This window comes from Carlito syrichta, unplaced genomic scaffold (genome assembly GCF_000164805.1).
Source record: "Carlito syrichta isolate Samal-C Ts95f unplaced genomic scaffold, Tarsius_syrichta-2.0.1 Scaffold306891, whole genome shotgun sequence".
In the NCBI taxonomy this organism is placed as follows: domain Eukaryota; kingdom Metazoa; phylum Chordata; class Mammalia; order Primates; family Tarsiidae; genus Carlito; species Carlito syrichta.
The window spans coordinates 667,547-681,083 of NW_007250987.1; the positions used below are offsets into that span (position 1 = coordinate 667,547).

Sequence of the window (13,537 nt, forward strand, 5' to 3'; positions counted from 1 at the left end):
TTCCGCCACAGTGTCCTGAGTAGCTGGGACTATAGGCGTGTGTCACTACGCCTGGCTAATCTTTTACATTTTTTTTTCTAGAGATGAAGTCTGCTATGTTGCCTAGGCTGATCTTGAACTTCTAGGCTCAAGCAATCCTTCCGCCTAGGCCTCCCAAAGTAGAAATCAACTCATCATCTTCAACTTTTTTTTTTTTTTGAGCATTTGTTGCCATTTAATGAACTTCCCTCCCTGTGACTTCAAGCCATCAGGACACAGGCTCCTCACACACCCTTAATCTTCTCCTCAGCTCTTCTGCTGAAGAATTTGGCCTTCACAATGACAGGCTGCTTTGGGAGCTTTCCCTTTCCCAGAACTTTGTAGTAATCCGATCACACCGCATCAATGATGGGAACAACTCCAATCTTGTTTTTAGCAGCATTCATCCGTGTCTGCTCACTGACTAAAGTCCACAATTTATCAAGGTTGACAGAAGCCCTTGTTCTTCTTTAAGTGGTAATGCCTCATACCAACTTTTCTGAAGTAACCTGGGTGATACTTGCCAAAGCAGATCCTGTGGTGATGCATGCCACCAGTATTACCATGGCCTCCCGGGTGCTTTCGGCACTTGCGAATATGGCTATGGTGGTGGCTGTGGCTCACATGGCCCTGAAGTTTCCGGGTCTTCCTCAGTCTGGATGGCATGTCAGCAGCCGGAAGAGTCATTTTGAATTCTTACTCTTCTCAACATCTTCAGTAATCAAGTTCTACCAATTTGACCTAATATCTCTCTCATCTATTTATGTACTGTTCTCCATTGTACTGCTATTCTGCCTTCATTGTATCTCACCCACCTGCTTTGACAAAATAGCCTCCTAACCAGTTTGCTTTCCCCAGTCTCCTTTTCTCCATCCCTGTCTCAATGCACTCTCCACACTGCTTCAATAATGCCATTTCTGAAATACAAATCTGATCATGTCATTTCCTTTTGCCGGGATAATCCAAACACTTGGGCCTGGCAACATTGTATACTATATATCAAATCAGACCACAGCTTTCCCCTAGAAAGTACAAAGGACGCTGTTGGAAAGGTATATTGCAGAGGGATCTCTAGGTCTACCTAAGCATAAAGCTTGGGTGTGATAATTTGAATCTTTATAGTGACCCAAACATATATTATTTATTGTTGTTACAGATTAAGTACTGTGACTTATTGCAGTTGGTTTTATTTTAAATGAACATGATTTCTTTTTTAGTTATTTTTCAAACAATGCTGACAAAGGTACATTTGCATGATGAAATATTATGCAGCCATAAAGAATAAAAATTGTGAACCAAAGATCTGAGTATCACATATTCTCACTCATATAGTGGACCTTGATCATCCAACGCACTACCATAAGAAAATGACTGACAGTGGTGGGAAACTATGGGGGGGGATGGGACTAATGGTAGTAAACATCTGTCTGGGGACGGGGAGAAACCTGTTATCAACAAGGGGGCCTGAATGAAGCATATTTGTATACCTAACCCTTAACTGTACCCCACAATATAAAATAAAAAATATTGATATAAAAAAAAATTGCGAACCTCACAGCAACTAGGATGGAATTAGAGTCTATATTAGTGACTTATCACAGAAACAAAGGTCTGAGTACTACATGTACTTACTCATAAGTGGACCCTGAACATTTATCGTAATACTATAAGAAAGGAATGGCAGTAGTGGGACTTTGTTGTAGGGGGGAAAGGGGGAGTGGAGGGAGTTCACATAACATCGATAAGGGTACCAAACTTTACCTGGACGATGATCACTTATATACCTAATCCTGAATTGTACCCCACATCTTTAAAATAAAAAAACAAAAAATTAATGTCACCTCAAAAAAAGGATTATTTCTTAATGCCCAACTTCACATTTTTATTTTCATTTGCCATGTCTCCATTATTTACGCATATGTACTTTTTGTACTCTTAGGTGCTTGATTTGTATTCATCTTGAGCATTTTATCAAGTAATTCTACAGATGGTTCTATTTTTATTGTTTGCTTTTTATTTACCTTATGAAGTTGAAATATTCTTCTGTTAATTTTTCCTTCTTTATCTGTTGAAACAACAACCGATCAAAACTTTATTGTATTATTATCCAGTGACTATAGTAATATCAGGTATGCAATAGTGAAGCTACATTACTAAATAAATCTTGATTTTTTTTTTCTTCCCTAACTATGGATTATACCGAGTAGGATCTTTTGTTGATTTTCTTTGAGATTTGATTCTTTTTTTTTGATGTAAATGTTATTGTCTTTCCTTCTTTTGTGTGCTGATTTTCAAGGAACACTTTTAAAGCTGTGTTTTGGCTTACATTCTTCAAACCTGCTTTAAACTGTTTGCAAATATTTGATTAACCTTACCTAAAACAATCACAGCAGGAAAAACTAAATTGTGTCACTGATGCAATGATTTATTTTCTTGGTTAGTCCTTTAGTTTTAAACAATAGTTGAAAAAGACATTCACTTGTAATGGTATTCAAAGTCAGAAAAGGATTACGTGTTAACTAAAACTTACACTTAAAAAAAATTACACCTCAGAGTTCACATTCTGTTTTGCAGTTTTAAATTTAATCACAACAAAAATTCCAAGTGTTCACATAGGTTGACAGAGTTTTCTTCATCTTTGTAACTATTGAACTATTGTGCTATTAGTTTATTTTGAATCTACTGTGTAAACACCAGGATATGTAGTACCACAGGTAATTAAGACACAAACTTCCAGCTCCAAGGGAGGGGAGATTATTTAGTAAAATTACTAACTTACCTTCTATTTTTGTTGTTGTTTGTTTTAGAGTCAGGGTCTTGCTCTGTTGCCCAGGCTGGAGGGCAGTGGTGATGTCAAGACTCACTGTAACCTCGAACTCCTGGGCTCAAGTGATCCTCCTGTCTTAGTCTCCTAAGTAGCAAGGGCTACAGGCATGCCACCAAACCCAGCTAATTTTTTATTTTTGTAGAGGTAGAATCAGACTCCTGAGCTCAAGCAATCCTCCCTCCTCAGCCTCCCAAAGTGCTGGGATTAAAGTTGTGAGCCACCGTGCCCAGCCCTATCTAAATGTGTGGGTGTCTGTGTATGCTAGAGTCAGATTGTTTAACTGGGAGTTCTCTGAATTAAGTTCCATGTAGAAAACAATGTTTGTTAGAGGACAAATTATAAAAATGTACTAATGAAAAGGTTACTAAAGGTTATTAAAACACAGCAGTAACCCCAGCAATTGTATATATTATAGGCCAATAAAAGGTTTTTCAGGTTGGAGTATTTTATCACTGCATTTGTTTAGAATTGCTGGCACAGGGTGATAATAGAACAAAACCTGCTTCATCCTTGTTACACTATTGCTTGAAAACCAATCATTCAGGTTTGATTTACTCATGAATTAAGAAACTTCAATGAATTTGTGTATAGTGGCTTACACCTGTAATCCCAACACTTTGGGAGGCCAAGGCAGGAGGATTGCTTGAGCCCAGGAGTTTGAGACCAGTCTGGGTAACATAGTGAGACCTTGTCTTTACAAAAAAAAAAAATTAGCTGGGTGTCCTGGTGTGTGCCTATAGTCCCAGCTACTAGGAAAGCTGAGGCGGAAGGATTGCTTGAGCCCCAGAGGTTGAGGCTACAGTGAGCAGGAGATAATGATAAAATAACACAATCAGAATTTATTATTATTTTTTAAAGATACAGGGCCTTGCTCTGTTGCTCAGGCTGGTCTTTAACTTCTGGCCTCAAGTGACCCTCCACCTCAGCCTCCCAAGTAGCTGGGATTACAGGCGTGAGCCACAGTGCCTGGTGTCGAATTTTAATGAGATAGAAAATAAAACTAATCAATTGAGGTGTTCCATAAAGCTGAAAAGGTAGTTATTTGAAAGCCTTCATAATAAATCCATTTCCTTTTTTTTTAAGTGCTGAGATTACAGAAATGAGCCCCCATTAACAGTTGTTTTTTTTTTTAATTAAGAAAGATTTATCAAAGGAAAGATATGTCATGAAAGGCACAGTGGGCAAGGCAACAGCAAGGGTGTCTGCTGTCTACTGCCACCATAAACACTTTTAATTATAAAAAAAAGGTCCTATGACATACCTTAATTTTATGAAGTGTGGTTTTATGTTTTGCAGGATCTTGAGAGCAATTGCCAGAGAAGACATTCATGATGAATAAGGTTGAAGTTAGGTTTCTTTCTCTCAATGTTCTGGACCCTTTGTGTTTTTTTGCTTATTATTTATTTATTTACTTGTTTTTGATATGTGGGGTACCATTCAGGGTTTGGTATGCAGATGTTCATGATGCAGGTACCCTTGTTGATGAGGTGTGTCCCCACCTCCCCTGATAGTTTCCCACTACTCCCGATCCCACCCACCCCCTCCCCTGGCAGTTTCCCATGACGGCCAATCCCTTTCTTATGATATTACGAGAGTTGTTCAAGGTCCGCTTATGAGTGAGAACATGTGATACTGGGTTCTTTGTTTCTGTGATAGATTACTCAGTATTATAACCTCTAAGTCCATCCAAGTTGCTGCGAAGTTCATAAATTTGTCCTTGATGACTGTGTAATATTCCATCATGCAAATACTTTGTAAACATTACTAAGGCTTAGACGAAAACTGAATATCAGCTCTTCTGATAAGAGTAAAATAAGTTGCTTTATTAAAAAGATGAAAGTCTTAAATGAATAATTATTCAAAATGTTTTGTCTAGGCCAATTAACAAGCATAATTGTTGAGTTGTTTAATGATCAAACCGTCTACACTTTTCCGATAAGTCTCAATGTTACAATCATACATTTGCTGCTCATAGATGTAGAAGAAGTTACAAAGTTGAGAAACTGAATTCTGAAGTCAAAAGGGTCCATTGGGACATTAAGTCCTATCTCCTTACCTAATTCACCCAACAATTCCCACAGTATCACCGTTGTTCATCTGACCTCTATAAGACGCTTTCAGTGATAAGTCAACACGGCTTCAAGTGAATGAATCCTATGAGTTCCTTAGACTTCAGGTTACTGAACTGGGAAGGATTCCTGTATGACTTAACAGTAAAATCTGGACAGAATTTTATGGACAAATACACATTCTGAGGGACTGTCGCCATTGACCAACAAAGAAGCCATCTGGCACTCTCTAATACTATCATTAAAAGAAATCGGGCAGCCAGTAATGCAGGAGGTGTTTGCCAATTAAAAGAATTGTCCTCCCAAGCAGACACTGTGGACACACTGTCCACAGAACTGTATGTCTCCCAACTGCCGTGAACGTAGTACTTAGGTGGAGAAAAGTACATCACAGAACCTGGAGTTATGAATCCGTTTCCTGTGGAAAGCGTGGCTGTTGTCCTGGGGAAGGTGCTGTTTTCTGATCTGTGTCAAGATGTTGCTTTGCTGCCTTAACAGGGCAAAGCATTTGCAGAACAATCCTATGGATACATTTAGCCTTTTCTGGTGAATGCACTATTTGTTTTGGCAAAATAGGGGAATATACAAAATCAACCATTTCTGTTGGGATTAGAACTTTTTCTAAGAGTAACAACCTGGAGGTTACTTATGAGCAGCAATAAAGATGTCACCTTGAAGTGATAAGCATACCGATTAAAGAACCTTCAATAAGGAAGGATCACATTTTACTTATTTAGTGGCTGAGAGCCCTTTCTTCAAGGCAATTTAAAAATAACTTAATCTTCAGAGGTTTAGAAATTAATCTTCAAGAAATCCTTGTGAGATGCTGACAGGTTAAGTACTCTGCATGTTTGAAAACGTCTGTGAGGAGGTAAAATTCAACAGAGATGAGACAATCATTGAGCAGCGCTTCTCAAACTTGAACATGCAATCAGAATCACCTAGGGATAGTGATGAAATGTAGATTTCGATAAGGAGATCTGAGATTTTGCATTCTAACACACTTCTAAGTGATGCCAGTATTGCTGCTGCTGTGGACACAATGGCAGCTAAGAGTAACCTTGTCCTGTTTTGGGACCCCCAAAGGAAAAAGTCCAGCAGTCAGCTGGAAATGTGCATTCTGGAATCAGGAGACTCGGGTTTGGGAACCATAATCATAAAACTGAAGTTACAGAACTAGATAAGGTTGGTCTTCTTTAATTATTTACTAAATACTAATAAGGTAGTTAGGGGCACAGAGTCAGAAAGGCCTTCTCTGTTGAGCACAGATTAAACCATCATGTATGGTCTCTTGCAATGTTTAATTCCAAAATTCTATTTTTAATGAGAACATTAAGCCTACTGATTTATCAAGTATACCTTTTTCAGCAAAGAAGTATTTCTATTAAAAAGGCTATAAAGATGCTGAAATATTAATGGTAGTCCAATATCATGTAACTGAAGAGAATGTTTTCATTGAATTCTGGGTTTTAATAATACTCAGAATTAGATTCTGTATTTTAGCAGAGACGTTGAGAAGATAAAAATCCTGGGTGATAAATTGTGAAATGATGTAATTAATAATTGTCTTTAATTATTTGAAGGAAGATGGCTCTTATTTTTTAAGGACCATGAAATACATTGCCAAGCCATGTTATGCAATGCTTTTAATTAGGTATGTTTATTAACTGGTTAGACAACTAATAAAGGCTTGATAGACATGGCTCTGCCTGGAGTTAGAAAAATACATTGGACCAACAGACTTCCATTTTGTGTGTGTTGTGTGATGGTTCTTCTCAACTACTCATCTATTCACAGTGGGCCTTTTGAATCATATTTATTTGTTGAGTGCCATACACACTTCTGACATGGTTTGTTGTAAATGACTGTAATGATTAGTTGTTTCCATTTGGAGTCTAAAGTCCAGCACGGTTTCAGGGAGCTAATGTTTTATTATTGCAGATTCTCTGGCAAGTGTATTCAGTGTGCCCACTGTGCTTACTCAGCCTGTGTGTACGGTGACAGCTCCATCTGCCTCTCCATCTACACCTTTCGGTTTTTAAGTCGATATCATTAGCTGTCTGCAACACTAAGAAGCTACCTGTACCTGCTGAAGGAAACAAACTGGACAGAAAAATCTCCACCTTTGTGCAAGACCCTCCACAAAATAATAGCTCTGTAGAGTGTTGTGGGGATTTCTTATGATTAAAGGGATTATTGAAGATGTGATTGTCAAATAGAGATGTGTTTATAAACATGTCCAGAGATTACTTTTATTTATTAAGAGGAATGTAATCACAAAATGTATTTAATAATGATGTAGCTAGTTGTATATTACATAGGACTCATGTATAGTTCTTGTAGTAGATAAAACTTGTTAGTAAAATTCAAAATTATCTGTACAGAGCAAAAATCCCAAATCCTTGACATTATTGTGCTAGACATGTCAGTTATTATGCCCATTATCTTCCTGTTTGTGGCTCTTCTGGACCGAGCAGCCAGCCTCAGTCTCCCCCTTAAGCAGAGGGGTGGGAGCAAGTTTTCCTAAGGCACCTAATCCATAGACTGGCTGCCGAACCTATGAAATGACTTAGCATGAGTGTCCTCAGTAAGGAGGACATGTCTCATCTCAACTACCCTCTCCTCGAAAAGTTGTATAGAAAGATTTAGAGAGCACATGCCATTCTGTAATGAGAGGAACAATTATAAGGAAGAAACAAGGGGTGGAAGAGGTGTATTTATGGTGGGACATTTAGAGTGGAGGTTCAGAAACTCCTGCTGGGGAATAATTACTAGATTGCACTGAATCTTGAAGCATGGCTATTTCTGGGGTCTTTTCACTCTCACTCCATATGTGCTCATTTTGTATTATCCTTGTTATTTAGGATGAGTTAAGTGCACTTGTGAAATAAAGATCACAGAGACCATACAGATTTACCTTTTGATCTGCCTGTATTGCAAAGAATAGGGATTCACTAGTCAGAAAACAAATCAGAAATGAAATGCATGGCACCATGGAGCAAAGTTCCAGAAGATGCATTATTTTACCTTAATCTGTGTAGGAACAGATAAGATTCACCTGGTCTAGGCATCTAACTATATCCAGCAAGATTAATAACGTACAGCCTTCTGAAGACAACAGAAAGCCTTAATAGCAATGAGTAATGAGAGTGAGAGTCACATATAATTAACTCCACACTTTTTAAAATAGTTCATTGAATAAGTAGGGATCGGGGCTATGATTATGAACGCTATCGCATTTTTGTCTGTCACTGTCCCTTTAGCCTTGCTCAATGTGTGTGGTTTCCCATCTCCCCAACCGCTTGATGAAGACTCTAGCATACATGACATTTTAGGTCACTTTTATATAATAGGCTTAAAGATCACTCTAAGTCATAGACATAGCCCCATTTGACAGTGGCCAGGTCCTGTGCTAGGTGTAAAACATGTCTCATCTCATTTACATTTCCACATGGTGGTCTATCTTATAGCTCACTTGGAATCTGCTGTGTTATCTTGATATCTTAGTGCAAGCCCTTTGTTACACATTTATCCACAAGAGGAGTATGCATCTCTCTCTCTCTCTCTCTCTCTCTCTCTCTCTCTCTCTCTCACAGACACACACACACACACACACACACACACACACAGAACTCCATCATCATTCTCTGGTTCTCCATTCGGGGATACTTGTTAATTAGTATGTCCAGGGAATAGTTCTGTTCTCTAATGTATTTTTTGCTCAGAATGTGGAGATTTTCTCCTGTCCCATTCTCTCAAATCTGACCCCACAGTATTTTCTCTGGGGTATGCAATTCTTAGTTCTTTATTCTTAGTGACAGAATTCGCTTAGAAACTGCCCAAAATGAACGTTAAGAGCCGAATCTTTATCAAGTAATTCTAATGAATGGCTATACCTACCTGTTATATGCTGGATGAGGCCATCTGTCTACTTTTTTTTGTTTACAAAAATGTGACATGATACTGCAGCTTTCTGTGAAATATTGTATGTTCATGTTCTTTCTGCTTGCTGGGTCTGCTCTGCAGCATGGGGATTCTTTGTGGGCTGTAGATACGGTAGAGTGTTTTAGTGAAGAGAGTCCCTCTTAGCTCAGAGTCTGAGCCCAGTGGTCATTCCTTTACACATCTCTATGACCCCTTGTGTAACATCAGTGTTTTTTGGGGGGCAATCGTGGCTAAAAAACAGTGCCAGGGATATTGTTCAATCATTTTATAGGCAATAGTATGTAGGTTACACAAGTGCTAATAGATTAGAGATAAAAATGATTTATAGAGCAGTTCCTGGTACTAAAAATATCAGTTGCTGATGGTTCTAGAAAGTTTGAAATAGAACTAACACACCAGTCAGGGAGAGAGATGTGAAGTATTTAATCAAATATCTTCCCAAAAAACTCCCTGGACCAAAAAACTCTAATTTTATTTCAAATAGTGACAGATTTTTCCATGTATTGGGCGACTCATACATTAGGGTATATCGACCTTTATTTCTGAAACTTGTGATTTAACAAAATTAATGTTATAATTTTGTTTCTAGTTGAGTGTTTTTACTATTACATTTTAGAAGAGTTGTGAAACATAACTTGTCAAGAGACAAATTATTCTGTGCCATTTTTTCTGTTTAGAGATGTCATTACATTTTTCTGTATTTTCACTACTTATTTGAAGGATTGCTGAAATAGCTCTTGAGCTGAGGAAACAGTTTAATTCACTCTCATATTTTGTATTCTTATGCCTTCAGTGATCAAAAGAGAGAATGGTTAAAGAAATATAAAAATTATACACTAAAAATAAAGAGGAAATCATTTCAGAGTAACGTGCCAGAAAATGCTAGGGATAAATAATTAAACTTCAATCAAGAGGCAAATATGGTTTGGGCACTGACACTTCACCGCAGGGAGGCAGTAGCTACTACAGAATAGGAGACTCCAGCTTCCTTTTAATACCTTTCTCCTCCACTTTAAATTCTGAACTTTTCTTATTCTTTATGTGATTTTTTTCTATCAACACCTATGCTTTAGTCCTTGATTTTTGAAAGCTAATCTCTACTCTTGTCTGAAGTAATTGGACCCGACATGTAAAAAATAGTTTGCAGAAAGGATGCAAAATTGGAAAATACTTTAGCTCCGTCCACATCATGCTTGAAAGGCTTTCAAAGTCTGAGTTCCCATAAGAAAACTATAAGTATATGAAATTCTTTATTTGCTCTGCAGATCAATTCTTTTAAAAGCAGCAATCATGGACTCTAAAACACAACAGGAGAGGTTAGGTGAGATTTTGAGTCTACTTAATCCTAGCATCTCCAAATATGATGACATTTTTGCCCTATAATTTCCTGTAAAAGAGTTAATATTTTGGTCACAATCTAAATATAGATTTAAAGTATGGCGATACTCTTGATTCAGCAAAAGCACAAGAATTGTCAGGAAGTTATATTTAGTGGAAGATTCTGAAATATCAAAAATTCTCTCACTCTTATTGTTTCCATGTTTGAGTGACTTACTTATCATAAGAGTGGAGATCTTCAGTGGGGATAAATAGCTTTGGTCAATGTTAGCAACAGTGGGTGTTTCAGCTATTTCAAAGTATCAAAGTCTGAGTATTCACTATTTCTAGTAGGGGTAATACAACAGAGTTTAGCTTCAGAGATTGTCTCTCTCTCTCTCTCTTTTTAAGTATAATCAAATATATTTCACCTAACAAGGAGAGAAAACATATTTAGTTAATATATTTAGTGGAAAGAAAACCACTGCTGTTGACTTTAAGCACAAATACAAACTGCAGAGGAGTGGCGGAGTGTAACATTTAGGAGCTCGGACTCTGGAACACTGCATGGATCCAAAGACCGGCTTTACTATTCCTCAGTTGAGTCACTGTAAGCATGTTTCCTAACGTCTCTGGGCCTGCTTCTTCAGCTGCAAGATGGCGAAAGTCGTGGTACCTACCTCATAAGATTGTGCGAAGATTAAGTGACTGAGGGCCTGTAATATGCTTGGAACACCACCTGGCACTTAACGAATGCCCTGTGAGTGTTGGCTGTTGTCATTCCAGTGGGAGGCATTACTCTCTGATTCTGCATTATCTGCCTTTCACAGGCAAGACAACTAAGGCTTAAAGACCTTATGAGGCCAGGTGCTGTGACTCATGTCTGCAATCCCAGGACTTTGGAAAGCCATGGTGAGAGGGTTGCCTGAGCCCATGGGTTTGAGACCAGCCTGGGCAACTTGGTGAGACTTCATCTCTACAATAAATAAAAAAACTAGCTGGGTGTGGTGGCGCATGCCTGTAGTTCCAGCTACTTGGAAGGCTGAGACGGAAGGATCACCTGAGCCCAGCAGATCAAGGCTGTGGTGACCGCAAACATGCCAGTGCACTACAGCCTGGGCAACAGAGTGAGATTCCAACTCAAAAAAAAAAAAAGACCTTATGAGCATGGGGCAGTGACTCATGCCTGTAATTCCAGTATTTTGGGAGGCCAGGGCAAGGGAATATTTAAGTCCAGAAATTTGAGATCAGTCCAGACAGTACAATGAGACCTTGTCTCTATAAAAATAATAGTAAAAAATTTTGCGAGGCATGGTTGTGTGTGCCTGTAGTCCCAGCTACTCAGGAGGCTGTGGTGGAAGGATCAAGGATTGTCTGGGTGCTCACTCTGTATAACCTTTGAGATAGCACCATTATTATTTCCTTTTTTGCCAATGAGGAAACTAAGGCACAGAGTGATTAAATAACTTGCTCAAGATTGCATAGCTATTTAGTGGCAGAATTGAGATGTAAGCCCTGGTAATTTGCTCCAGAATCCATGCCCTTTTCCTGCTCTTTCACTGAGGTTGATCAAAACTCCCATGGAGCTTGTGTGTGATCCTGAGATCAAGGAAGAGGCATTTGACCATCACTGGCTTTTGGCGGGAAAGCTATTCCAATTGGTTTTCAGCCATCAACCTTCCCCTCACTGTCTGTCACTCCTGTACCTTGTGTTTGTTTTTCTCAGGGTTGTTCCAGGAAAGCCAAGTCATGACCCCCTTGCTCTGTGGCCCTGCTGGTCTTCCAAAACTCATCTGGTCTACCATCCGACCACTGGTAGCTTAGTGAGCTGTCTCGTAATTTTCAAATACTTTCTGCATCCTTCTCTCCAGTTCCCTAGCCATACCCAGGGACAGCTGAGTGGTGGTGAGGAGCTGTTCTCATAGGCCTTCTCCCATTGTATCTGCTGTATTCTAGCTGCCGGTTGTTGGAATAGAACTCCAGTCAGGAAGAAAGATCCAGGCTCCTTTGTCTGGGGATTTCCTCACTAAGAAAGTGAGGAAATCTCTACTACTTATCTCTCCCACCAAGTGTTTTGATGTTGGGTTGAGGCACAGTGCCTCAAACTCATGTCCCAGTGTCCCAGATCTCCCTCTTTTATCCATCATCTACTTTCTTCTCTCTCTCTTCCTGGGATCCTGATTTCTTTATTTTATTTTATTTTATTGAGAAAGCAAGATTTATTGAGAGGACAGAAAAGCTCCCACAATGGGAGGGGACCCAAGGAGATTGCCTGATTTCTTTCTTCTTTTTTTTTTTTTTGAATTGGAGTCTCACTCCATCGCCCTGACTGGAGTGCAGTGGCATGCTCCTGGCCACCGCAGCCTCGACCTGCTGGGCTCCGAGGATCCTTCCGCTTCAGCCTTCAAAGTAGCCGGAACTATAGGTTTGCACTACCATGTCCGGCTAATTTTTGATTATTGTAGAGATGAGTTCTCACCAAGTGGCCCGGGTGGGTCTCGAACCTGTGGGCTCAGGCAATCTACTCACCTCAAGCCTTCCAAAGCGCTGGGATTACAGGCTGAGCCACCGAGCCCTGATTTCTTTATTTTTAATGGAGCTAGAGTCTGTTTCTAGCACCTCATGATAATCTTGCATTATTATCATCACTGAAAGTTTGTAGCATTTTTCCAGGCTCTGGTCCTGTATTAGGTATGTGTGGCAAAGAGAGTGTTGGTACCTGTGGAAAAATCTGGCACCGAGAAAAATTAGTAGATGATATTGGTGAGATAAACATGAGTCAGACCTTGAAGGTCCATGTAAATAAGTCAGGTTATGAAGTTCAGATTTTATCTTGAAGGCAGTGAGGATCCCATGGCAGATTTAAGCAGGGAAATATGTGATCAGAGCAGAAAAATCTGAAGAATGCCAAGACTGAATATAATCAACAAGGAGGGTGGCTGGGAAGTGCCAACTATTTAGGCAAGAGGGATGATGGTTGGAGGAAGCCAGTGGAAGTGGTAGGACCTGGAGGAGAGAGATGCTGCTCTGCTTGGAGTCACCTCACTTTTGCTAGAAAACTCGTTCATTTTTATTTTTTTGATTTGGGGTCTCACTCTGTCAACCAGGCTGGAGTGCATTGGCACAATGGTGGCTTACCATGCCCTCAACCTCCTGGGCTCAGGTGATCCTTCCGTCTCAGCTTCACAAGTAGCTGAAACTATAGGTGTACACCACCACGCCCAGCTAATTTTTTGATTTTTTTTTTGTAGAGACAAGGTTTCACTATGTTTCCCAGGCTGTTCTCAAACTCCTGGACTCAAGTGATCCTCCTGCCTCGGCCTTCCAAAATGCTGAGATTATAGGCATGAGCCACTGAGCC

General features: G+C 39.4%; 1 pseudogene; it reads right to left on the reverse strand.

Annotated features, from left to right (window-relative positions):
- Positions 1-239: 239 nt before the first annotated feature.
- On the reverse strand, positions 240-684 carry LOC103265866 (annotated as a pseudogene).
- Positions 685-13,537: the final 12,853 nt, after the last annotated feature.